We start from the raw sequence: 12,896 nt of genomic DNA on the forward strand, positions 1-12,896 counted from the left end.
TACTTGTTCCTTTGCAACCTACGCATGCTGACGCAGCTACCCACCTGATATAATAGGAGATATGTTTTTACAAATAATATTTTGGTATCACGGAATAAGTAACGCAGCCATGTTGTTGAAGCAAATACCATCACCTCTTACAAAAAAAGTCTAGATCTGATCCTTAGATCACTTAGTTACTAAAAACCAAACAAACTTGATGACCTACTGTATATGGCCTCCACCTATTTATAGACTGTAACGTTTTGTTGTGTTATGCTCTATCAGAGTAACTACACTTTATAAAGCTTAGATCGATTGACATTAGTGATTTTATTCTCCAGCAGTGAGTTGGGAGCAATTCGAAAAGCATGTTAAAGCTGAACAGCTTTAAATATTTTGGACTATCCTAAATAAAACCATCAAAACAACTTAGGGAAAAGATAGAGGTATAATGCTACTGTATAATGTTTATTCATATTATTAAAAGGTAGTTATATTTTGTTGCAAGTGTTAAAGTTTGTGTTTTTTTAATAGGGTTATTAAAAGTATTCCAAATGGAGCTGAAAAGACTGAAAAGTGGATCTTTTATATGAATGGTTATACCAATATTCCTGAGAAATACTCAATGATTCACATTGACCTTTTCTGTTCATTTGGATTTCTTTTTGGTCAGCACCTCAATAAGATCAAGTATTGCAGTGTATTGTTTTTTATCTTTTTTTGTTAAAAGTATTCATGGTATTCCAGAACCTGTGTTGTACACAAATCAAAGACTAAAAATATTTAGATTTTTTTTTTAACCATGCAACTGAAGTGTTATCTTTTCTTTGAAACCATTACAAGAATTATCTGTTTCTGTAATCACAACTAGTGTTTCAACCAAAGAAGAAACTGCTGTTAAGGGTGTAGCTATCATATCTGTCTGTTTTGGTTTACAAAATATGTTTTTTTTTCATCCTCAGGGATGAATACACTGTTAAACTTATGCTAGATGGGTTTTCCTTTCAGGGTCAAAATGTCCAAATCAACAAAATATGAGGGGAACATTTTGTACTGTATATAGGCCAATTAATTTTGAAACTGAAAAAATGAAAGAAAAGGGCAATGCAATTCTCAGACAAAACATTAGTTTGTGGTATCAACAGTTGAATACAATATCAAACTTTAATCTTATAGTATTTGCAAACCAATGACGTGGTCATCCAGGAAACAATTAAGCTTGTTTTGGAAAACCTGGGTGGAAAGCATTTATCTTGAGACTATATATATATATTTTATGTTGAGATTACATTTGTAGCAAATGTGTGTCAGCATTTGCATTAGTCTTTGTATTTTTTAAAAACAGTAATTCATTATTATATCAAAGAATTAAGATGGAATTTTTCAATATGCTGCAGTATATAACATTTCTTCTGATTGAGAGAATCGAACTAGTGTGTATGGGGGAACACTTAAGTCATTACAAGTGTTTAACTGTTGTAGCTCATTCCATTAGAGCCAAATTGATGGTTATCCATCTTTTAAGGTTTGCAATCATAATTTAACGGAGGAATGTGATTACTCTGACCACCAAAAAGGGAGACATAAGAGCCCTATTGAAATGAACACAAGAACATTTTAACCAAATGATCTTCTACTCTGGTATCTGTCTAAACCTATCATTTAAATTTTGAGAGATGTTAAGAAAAATAAAGAACAAACTTAAATTATAAATTATAGGTGGCTTTGTCATATATACCTAAAAAGTTCAAATTACTTAGACATTAGTTTAAGATTATCATTAAATTTTCTGAATTATCAGTAAATAACTGGAATATGCAAAAGCTATATCAAGTTGTACCCAGCCATGTTATTGAAGCTGACGCTCTAGCTTCTTTAAAAAATGTCTAGATGACATCCTTGGATCTATCATCAGCCTCTAACTACCAAATGGACTAAAAGGGCCGAAAGACCCTGCCATTTCTATCTGTTCTTAAATATTTAGGAGATACATTCCTGTTTATTTTTAAAATAAATAGCTTTTGAAAAATAGTTTTCATCATATTTTCAGATAAATTAGTTTACACTGTCACATCTGAAAAAAAGACATCTAGTCTGAAAAATCCATAATTTTACTTTTTTTTATTTTTTTATCTTATCATGTTAATGTACAGTGTGGGTACAGCAATTCTACTGAAAGCAGCCAAGGTTTTCCTATTCACATTAGGGCATAAGTGTTCAAATATATTGTATTTTCTTTGAATAACATTATCCAGACACCAGTAATCTTTTACTGTCTCCTACACATCATGCACTCTGTACTTAGAGCGGTCTTACATCAGCTGTGCCCTCTCATGACATATAGCAGAACACTTGCAATTAAACTCATCCCTTTGACCACGGAATGTTTCACTATGTTCTCTATCTCCATTTGGCACATAGACATACTTCTCATTTTACTGACAAAATAAAGTCCCTGGCTTTTCCCCTAAGTATATGCAGAAAGGAGGCAATACAAATGCCAAGGGACCTTTTCACATTTTAGGTTTTAATTTTTAGGAAATTAGTTATATGTAGGTCTAGTGTATCCAAAGATTTACCAACAAAGGTTGAATATGCATTAAACTGAGAATATCCAATTTTACTGAAAAGCTTAGATATCATACTAAAACATATCAACAACTAATATTTCATTCAGAAATCAAGTATATGTGTACAGTATATAAACACAGTATATACACAATAAACTCCATTTAATACATGTCATTAAGCTTTAAGTTTAATACTGGTATTAAACACTTTACAATAAGGCATCCATTCAGCGATAATAAAGACATGTGATGCCTTTTGCAGAAGTCAGCATAATCCTTTCAAATTGTATGCTGCCTGTTAATACAGTATATTGGAAAAATCAATTGAAATTGAATTGTCTTTTTAGAAAATGATTTGCCAGTTGTGTAAATGGTTGTATGCTATTGATGTAATGATAAGCTATTGTGTATAACCTATGAAAAATGAGTGGTATTCTTCACTCTACTGGTTTATTGTGGATTTGGAAAATGACACACAGTTTTGGTTTCTCATATTTTCCTTGAGAACAGTCACTCTGTGAATTGTGGCCAGGTTAGTTTTTATAGCACTGGAACTCACAAATAAATATAAAAAACAGTATGTATTTATGGTATGCTGTTTTATCCAAAGTATTAAAAAAATAAAATAAAATTGTGCTCCATTGAGAGATTTTGGTTAAGTCAGCACTGATGCTTTTGGTCAGACATGGATGTGCCTAATTGTAGTGCTGAGTGCCACAGCATAATGAGACTAAGTGGCTCTTGCTCATTCTTGAACCACTTTTTAAAAGATGCACATAATTTGGACCACTTGTCAGTTAACTGTGTAGCTCTTTCAAAAGCACTCGCTTAATGAGTTGAGTCATAAAAACTGTGACCTAACCTGCACTAAAATTACCCATTTCTGAGTGCTGAGGCTTAAAGTGATGGTTTTATAACAGAAAAATAGGGTTTAGGATTTCCAGCTGAAAGTATAAATGCTATCAGACAAAAAAAATGTTTTTTTCTGAACTTTACAGTAAGCGTCTATACAGTATAGGGATGCAAACAAACATACTAATTCATGAATTGTGTCAGACTTCAACTCAAAATTCACTTCAAAACTAAATTGATTCGAACAGGACTGCAGTTACAATAATAAAAGATGTGTTTTTGATTTCTAAGTCAGTAAAAAAGTCACATTACTTATTTTATTACTTATGTGATAATGCATAGGGATGTCCCTCGTGAAGTGTGGCTTAACCCTTTGGTTTATGATTGGTTTTTTTTCAAGCTTCCGCTTTCCCATGATGGCAGCATGCTGATCACAGTGAGTATCCAGGCCCAACTACCACTAGTGCAGAATCAGTTGCACATTCTGCTGTGGACAGAATAAACAGAATAAACACAACTGTGAAGATGTTGTTGACAACAAGCTGACACCCAAATGGAACGCTGTTCAGGTCAGACATTGTTGAGAAGAGCCTCATGGTAACTGGGAGTTGTATCCTTAAAACTGAAAAAAGAACCGCAATGTTAGTGAAGGTTATTTACCCCAGCTCTGCAAAAGGAGCAGCATGACTGCTTCATTAGTTCTCAAACTCTGAAGAGAAGACCCACCCTGCTACTGAGTATTACTGTCCATAGCATTGATAAAGGAGCAACACTGTTACTGTGTTATTTCACAATAGCTGACGAGTATAGACACATTGCTACAGAGTATTATTTTCCCCAGTGCTCATAACATTGCTGCTGTGATATTTTTCCAGTCCTGATAAGAAGAGTGGCACACTGGCTGGATGTTTTATATTATTCTTTTTTATGGATTGTTATATTTCCCACTTGTATGTGGGTTGTGACTTTTTCCTGGATTGGAATATTATTTTCTCTTGCTTGCCACAGGACCAAGCATATTTTTCAATAAAACCTTAATTTTTTCCCTTTAAATCTTGTGTTTGGGGTGTGTCTTTGCTTAGGGCGTGACTAGAATCTCTACTCCTATTGTGGACCGCCCCATGTGGCATCACAAATACCATTTTATTTTTGTTTTTGTGTGGCACTTGTGTCACACCTTTGACTTTACTCACCAGGATGGTATGTAGATCTCTTGCTCTCTTCTCCTGTGGTGCCTAATAATGTTCCTGCCATGCAGGAGTTACAGAGAGATCGGAACCCATCTGTTTTTGCCTACATGTGTCAAGGAAATCCTTCATAAAATCATGATACAATATACAAATTCTATTAAGCTCCTTTTATTCCTATGACATACTGTACATTGTAAAGTGTACCTCTGTCCTAGGAGGTCGCATAGCACAGTGCGTAAGTATCTGTACTCATTACTGGTGAATTGTGGGTTCTAGTTCCTGGTACAGACATTCAGTGAGCTACAGTACTTTACCCCAATTGCTTGTACACTCATCTGTATAAACAGGAGCCACAATTCCTGCTGGAGGACCCTATGGAATTACCTTTCTATGTCCTAATTGCAAATATTCCCCAGGAATGCTGCTGCTCTGTGCTACAGCTAGTATGACAAGCAGCTCCAATACGGGGGGTCCTGACCAACCCTGTACAATAACCCCATAATAAAAGCAATCCTTCTCTTGATCAGGGCAAAATGTATATGCAAAAATACTAATACACCTAATGGATAGATCTTATAAACAGTCGAGAAGCTAGGCATTCATGAGGTTTCCATGCTCTTTTGTTTACATGTCAAGCATACTGTAGCAATCCTACTTGCTTGCTGTTAGGTGAAAAACAGCTCAAAACTCATGGACATGTCAGAATCATTTTGTACTTTAGATCCCACCATCAGATCCCAATCTCCAATGCTGAGTGCTTTGATTTATCCAACTCTTTACTCTATGGGCTCCCTGACTCTCTTCTCAACAAGTTGCAACATGTTCAAAACTCTGTATCTAGACTACTTACTCACACCGGACCCTGGCAGCATATCACTCCTACTGTACATATATGTCTCTACATTAGATGCCTATAAAGTAACATATTAAATACAAGATCTTGTTACTGATTGTCAAGGCTCTAAACAATCTTGCTCCATCATACATCCATCATCCTATCACCCTGCAACTCACAACTGGAAACCCACTAAAGCTAAGCAGGTGTGAGCCTGATCAGTACCTGGACAAGAGACCTCCTGGGAAAAACTAAGGTTACTGCTGGAAAAGGCGTTAGTGGGGACAGCACAGGGCGCTCACCCTATGGTCTATATCTTACATTATATTGTAAAAAGGTGCTGTCCTTTGGATGAGACGTAAAACCGAGTTCTTGACTCTCTGTGGTCTCTTTGGTCATTAAAAATCCCAGGACATTTCTCGAAAAGAGTAGGGGTGTAACCCTGGTGATCTGGCCAAAATTCCCATTGGCACGTACTGTACCAATCATGGCCTCCTAATAATCCTAATAATATATGAATTGGCTTAATTACTCATTTATTCTCCTCCCCACTAATACCTGGTGTGTGGTGAGTGTTCTGGCACACTATGGTTGCTGTCGCGTCATCCAGGTGTATTCTGCACATTGGTGGTGGTGGAGGGGAGTCACCATTACCTGTAAAGCATTTTGAGTGGAGTGTCCAGAAAAGTGCTATATAAGTATAAGAAATTATTATTAATTATACATCTCTGAACTCCTCCATGTTTCCCCTCTGTTTAGTTGAGGCCGGTCCTCTACTCACTTTTCCCAGGACTAAATCATGGACTTTTGGTGACCGTGCCTTCTTTGTCGGTGCTCCAGTGTTGTGGAATGACCTTCCTCAGACTTTACAAGAGACAAATTATTTAACTCTCTTCAAATTTAAACTCAGAACTTATCTTTTTATCAAGGTCTACATCTGAATGGCTGCACTCAATTTGTAAAAATTGATATTGTTGAAGCCAGTATGCTGATATCATACAATAAATAGCTGGATGAGATTCTTGGATCAGTTATCTACTGGCTATCAAGTAGGCTATAAAGGATAAATGGTCTCCTTTTGCTTGTAATTGTTATTACATTCATAATTTTCAATGCTATTATTGTCCCTTTATGTACTACAACTATAGTATAGTGGAATTGTGGGATTCACTGACTTATGTATCAGTTGATCTGATTTAAAGTATAACCCTTTCACAATGAAATAATTAATTTATTATTTATATATCATTGCAGCACAAAGCTGTACCATACAGTAAATACTGTATTTCATAAAAGCTTGCTCAACTAAAAATTACACTTTTTTTTTTGTATGGGCAACTATCAACAGTAGAATATCTGAAATGCTAGCTTTGATGGGAGAGAAGCGTGAAATGTGTTGAGAAAATGCTTTTTTTTTTCATTTTATGATCTAATATACAATATAATGCTGCTAAGATATGATTTTCAAAAAGTGAAAATAGATATGAAAATCTACTCTATGTTTAAACCTTTCTATAATATCTTTTGAGAGATGCGTTGATTTTGAGAGAGAATACTGATTCACTAGTAATGGGGGACAATTCAAAGAGACTTTAATGTAAAATGTTGGATTGTGCATCTTCCCAGCACTATTTGACTGAAAGACATACTGTAGTTCATCTGTGATGGTCTGGTGTCCTGTCAAGGATGTATCCTACTTTGAGCCTATTGCATGATGGGTAAGGTTCTGGCTCTCCATCAACACTGTATTAGATAAATCAGTTGATTTTGGATAAAGGTGACATGATGGTAGTATTGAGATTAGGGGGATATGTGTGCCAGTGGTTGTCACATGTTACAAAAAGAAAGTGGATATATATTTTTTTTCCTCTAAGAGAATTTTTTGTTGTATCAATTTTGTTGAATGTTTTTAGAGAATAAATAGTGACACTTCAAAATGTTTTCATGTTTTCTTGGTAATGTCATGTAAGTATCAGTCCATCTGAAATGTCATGTTAATTATTAAACCTCATCATAATACAGATAAATCATATTGAGATCATAGCATAAAGAATCAAATGAATTTGTTAATATACATTAGAGCAATAGAACATAACAGTTTGAAAAAAAGGGCATTTGGCCCGTCTTGATCATTTGATTGAGGTTGTCGTAAAATAATCCGAAGATACCATCCAGCTGCGTCTTAGTGAATCTTTTCAAATTCCCCTTGTGACTTCATGTCCTTGAAACTCAGCAACAAAACAAGTAATCCTTTCATTGATTTCATCCATACCTCTCTTTATATCTGAATCAAAGCCCTTTGCAGCCTGCTCTGTTTAAGACTAAAGACTTTCAGTTCCTTTTGTCTATGTAAATGTTTCTTTGAAGCCAGAAACTAATATGTTACTTTTCTTTTAACTCTTACCATTCTTTGTACATTTTAGGAACTGAGTTTCAGTGTAGAGCTGCTGGATCCTCATTTGAGATATTTTAAACAATAATTTTTCATTTGTGTAATGTGTAATTTTAACAAGATGATTTTGCCACAGGATACATTCTTTTCCTACACAAAATTCCCTTTCCCTAAGAAATTAGCAAAGGAGGAGCACTAAATTATAAGAAGGTCTTTTAAATAATGAATAATTAATTTGACTGACATCTTTAAAGCAAATTATATGCATACCCACTTATACAGCTAGACAAAGTAATACACCAATCTGAGCAAAGCTTCTTGTTTTGAGGAGGCAGGAGCAGTTCCTTAGTCAGGATTTGGGCCCTTTCAGGTGTGAGTCCTCATCACTAATCCACACTGCTGCTGTCTTGGGATTCCCAATTCAGACTTCAATTCAGAAGTTTCTCATGTTCAAGAAGCCCTTCGTAATGTTTTCTCTGTCTTCACTGCTGCCTCCATACTATTTTATTCATAATATAAGACAACTTTAAAGTCTGCCAGCTTATATTTTTGTATAATTAAATAAAGTAATATGTCATTAAAGTAAGATAATACTGTGTGTTTTCGGAACTTCTTAGTTGCGATGGAAAAATAACACACAAAGTAGGTTTGTCTAAATTTCAATTTACCTTGTATTCAGAATTGATTTTTCATATACTGCATTAAGCACTGTATGCGCTAACAAGTTCTGGTTCTGTTCATATATAATCATCTCAGCCAGAAATGGTTGTACTGGAAAAACATCTCTCAAAAAATAATGATATATTTTTAAACTCTCCCTACTCAGTAAGGAAAATATTTGGAGCTAGTGCTAAAAACTGTTTTTATCACAGAAAAAGACAGTGAAATTTGCAGCTTGAGTGATCAATATGACATTTGATATTTATTATAATACATTTTCACACTTATAGAGCTCACCTTTTATCTTTTCAAAGTATTTTTTTTCCTCATTTATATTGAAATCCTGATGCTAATCACGAATGTCATCATCAAAGTATAGTTAGAAATGCGTTCTCCTCATTTCCTCATATTATCATGTATCTAAAAATGTTAACATTATAATCTTGCTGTCTAAAGTTATATGAATCTCCTTGCTTAATTTAGCAATATTTCTCTTTTTTAGTGCACATTCTACAAAATATCACCCTCTGAGACTTTATGGTTTATTTGTTACTGTACAATTATGTGTCTATTTCACTGGAAAACATCCTAGACAGTCATAAGATAATGTGACTCACTGCCGGGCTGGGGTAAATTCTTGAATGCTGAACAAAAGCAAATATCATTACTTCACATTAGTAGACTATTCAAACAATGATATATTATTGACAATGCAGGATAGGCCCAATGGCAGACAGACTACTGACAGTATACTGATATAATTATTAATAAAAAGAAACAAAGACATTGTACAAGTCAATAAAAGGGCAAAACAAACAAACAGTAGGCATATTTTTGCAGGTTTACATTACATGAAACACCCAGAAATGCTTCTGAAAAAATGAAAAAAGGTATTGAATATTGAACTATTTTCAAATCTACCCTTTTGGAAAATGTAGTTAGAATGATCAATCAAATGAATTGCAATTTCTCGCAAAAAGTGTTGTCTACTTAAATGCTTTAGAAAACCATTCAAACCTATAAAAAGTAGTACAGTACATTGTACTAATGCACTTTTCAGTCAATTTATTCATTATGAATTTGGGTTTGTAACTATTGCCTATTATGCCTAACTATTAAATAATCTAATAGTAATTACTTGTTAATATTATTAAGTAGCAAAATGTTTTCAGAAATCAATGACGTAATAATAATATTCATTACCCACCTCATTTACCAATAATGCAATATCAATCTGTGTGATAGCAGTCCCACTACACAGCATTTCAGGTAAGGAAGCAAGATTCTCATTTTGTATTTAGGGACAACAAATTTAGATTAGTCTCATGCAACTCAAAAGTGAAAATTTGCCAGCACAAAAGGATGCTTATTCTTACACACAGTGTCCACATACCAGGGCATTGGCTTCAAAATTCTAATCCAAATGAAAGAGTGATCTACACACTGCACTTACAGCAGAACCCTTATTTTCCTGAAAGATCTGCCATGTTGTGTTAACTCAGTCCAGCCTTGCTCAGCTTCTGAAATCTCACAAAATCAGGCTATAGGGCAGTAAGGTTGAAGGTAAGATATTAATTCATTTAATTTGATATAGTTAATATGATGCTATTTGTTCATAATTAAGTGAGAAATTGCACCTGGTATTTTGAAAATTTACCAAATAAATATTTGATGTATTTAGCTTTATTGTAAGTCAGTTTGCTTCATGCAAGAGAATGTAGACCTGAACTTTCATTCCATATTTACAACAATAAAAATATTCTATTCTCAGAAAGGGTTCACATTTTATTCCCATACTGTAGTGTTATATTAGCATTTCAGAAATATCATCTATAGACAGTACTTTTATCCAGAAGCCCTGAAGTAAGGTTAAGCCTTAAACCTACATGATAGAACATTTTAGCCAAGTAATGTCTATTGAGGACTTTAAAGAACTCCAGCTACTCAAAAGTGTAAGTCTTTTACTTGGGGGTATGTTTTTCAAATGCAATACAGTTTTATTAATAATAATAAAAGTCGTGATAAGGAATAGTGGATGGGACACTGTCGAAGCATGACTGTGCACTGTGCTATTGAGAAAATTGAAGTCATGTGACAGATCTGGAGTGGAAAGCTGAAGTATTCTAATTTTACTTCATCCTAAAGTGGAAAACATGCCTTTTTTTTCCCCAAAAACAACAGTTAGGGACAGCATACCCAGTTTAGAGTTAATATATTTAACAATCTACAGCAAACAAAGTGTTCTAAAAATTACATTGTTGCATATAAAAGCATCTGAACCACTGCTTTATAAGATGTGATGGTTTAAAATTGTGAAGGATAACATTCATTAGATTTTGCACTCACACGTTTTGGTTTTGCAAGATGTTGTTATCAGTAGGAGAGTGGCAGCTTCCTTGCATTGGGAAAGTGCTAGGGCTTATTATGATTACTTTATTTCCATACAATGCATAATGGTACAGTATGTGTTCCCCAAGCCTAAGTATTTGAAGTTTGTTCTTTATCATTAATGTGCTGCACACTTTCATTCAAGGAAATTTACAGACGTTACAGCAAACATAACATTGTCTGTAAAAAGAGACAAGGAAATAAAATATAAATAAAAAAGCATTAGAAGTTACACTGTGCAGAAAAATTGCAGTATTTTATATAGTACAGTACATGACTTAATGAAGTGCAGGCAATTTTCAAAATACATTAAATGGAAACCTGTAGTAAATTTGGTTTCTGTACAGGTAGTGGCAAAGTAAGATAAAGAAAGAACAGTACCTGGTGAGTGAGCTCTTGTAAAGCTGAGCACTTACAGTACCAATGCAGTCTGAAAAGGTGAGTTACAGTATACAGGGACAGTGATTGGCAGCAAGTTCTGATTTTGTTGATATCGGATACAATACAGGGTGTGCAAGGAAAGAGAAAGTGCAAATATGGGGGATCTGAATTAGTAGGAGGAACAAGCCAGCAGACTGTAATTAATAGTTTTAGCTGATTATTTTAGTTTATTCTGCTGTTTTACTGATTTGTATGAAATCAGTAAATCCTCCTGTATGAGGAGGCTTTATTGCAGTTTACTAGAGCCTTTATTGAGATGCATTTTGGTATTTGTCACAATGATGAAAAGTCTTAAAGAAATTAAATGCTTTTTTATTATTATACCCTGAATTAATATCAAAAGCAATATTGAGAGATTAGTGCAGCACCAACAGCTGTCTATTAATCTAAATTGATAATGGCTATTTGAGATGATGAAAATATTGAAGTTGAAGCAGGATGTGCTGAGATTGTGAGGTGTTGCTCTGTGAACCAAAAGGCAAAGTTTTTTTTTTTTGCTGCTTTATAAAAAAAAAACATTTATTTTGACAGAGGTTAAATATATACAACATTGTGTTGTTTGTGTGTACAGTGCCTGGTATAAATTGTTTTACAAAAACAAAGTAATGAATGGTCTGATTATTACTAAAAAAGATCTTATGTACAGACTTTAACCAAAAATATCACAAACATGTGAACAAAACCTTTCTCAGAAAAAATAGTTAATTTTAAATACACAGAGACTATACAGAAAGATTTTTAGAATTGCATAACCTCTCCTGAAGTGTTAAAACAATAGAAAAAAATTCCCTTACTTTACTTAAAATGGTTTATTCACTCGTGAGGTCAACATTTCCTGACTTAAAAAAAGAAAGAAGCAGTCCCCCAGTCCTGCTGTTCAGCAACTAAATAAATAAACTGGCAGATTTGGCTGAAGCTGGAGGCACCTACATCATGTGGGAAATGGAATGTGGTTGGTTTTGGTAACAGCAGGAGAAAATTCCTAGGGACCCTGAGGCAATTCAGTGCTGGCTAATGAGACACACAACATCAGAGTGCAAAAGTACCCAGGGGCAGCTCCAGTTATCTTGCATTCAGTGATTTCACATAAGGAGAAGATGATGATCAAAGGATAAAGAAAAACATTTCTTTTAATAAATTGCAATCTCACATGAATGCCTTCTACTAAATTTATATCCACCAAAATAACAACATACTGTACATGCATTAAGTACTAGTTCTGGTCTTGTTAGAGAAAAAAAAAGCATTCATGACTGTATGAAAACCATCCAACAATAAAATCTTTTAGAAAATATGACAGTCATGAACGTGATGATATAACTGCATTAACATTTGAATTTCTTAACTTTCAAATTATGAAGCAAGAAAATAATCCTGTGGTTGAAAATACGGAATAGAAAATCCCAGCAAATGTCAGTGGTAAAATTAATGTTGGAGTAAAATCAAACCACAGCAAATTACATTTCAACAGACATCCAGAGTCCTTGAAGTCAGTGTTCTGACTTTAGAACTTGTATCTTTTAATGTTAAGTATTATAGAAAACAGATAATAATACAGAGAAAAAACACTACACTATAGTAAGGCA

The 12,896-nt window shown here is 34.1% G+C and overlaps 1 long non-coding RNA gene across 1 annotated transcript; it reads right to left on the bottom strand.

Moving 5' to 3' along the window:
* Positions 1–3,132: 3,132 nt before the first annotated feature.
* Positions 3,133–11,312, bottom strand: LOC148657090 (uncharacterized). Its single transcript, XR_015941090.1, has 3 exons — positions 11,251–11,312; positions 4,598–4,697; positions 3,133–4,026 (listed from the first exon to the last, which is right to left on the bottom strand). It is a non-coding gene; the product is annotated as an uncharacterized LOC148657090 (long non-coding RNA).
* Positions 11,313–12,896: the final 1,584 nt, after the last annotated feature.

Source organism: Lepisosteus platostomus, chromosome 8 (assembly GCF_059453375.1).
Source record: "Lepisosteus platostomus isolate fLepPlt1 chromosome 8, fLepPlt1.hap1, whole genome shotgun sequence".
In the NCBI taxonomy this organism is placed as follows: Eukaryota; Metazoa; Chordata; class Actinopteri; order Semionotiformes; family Lepisosteidae; genus Lepisosteus; species Lepisosteus platostomus.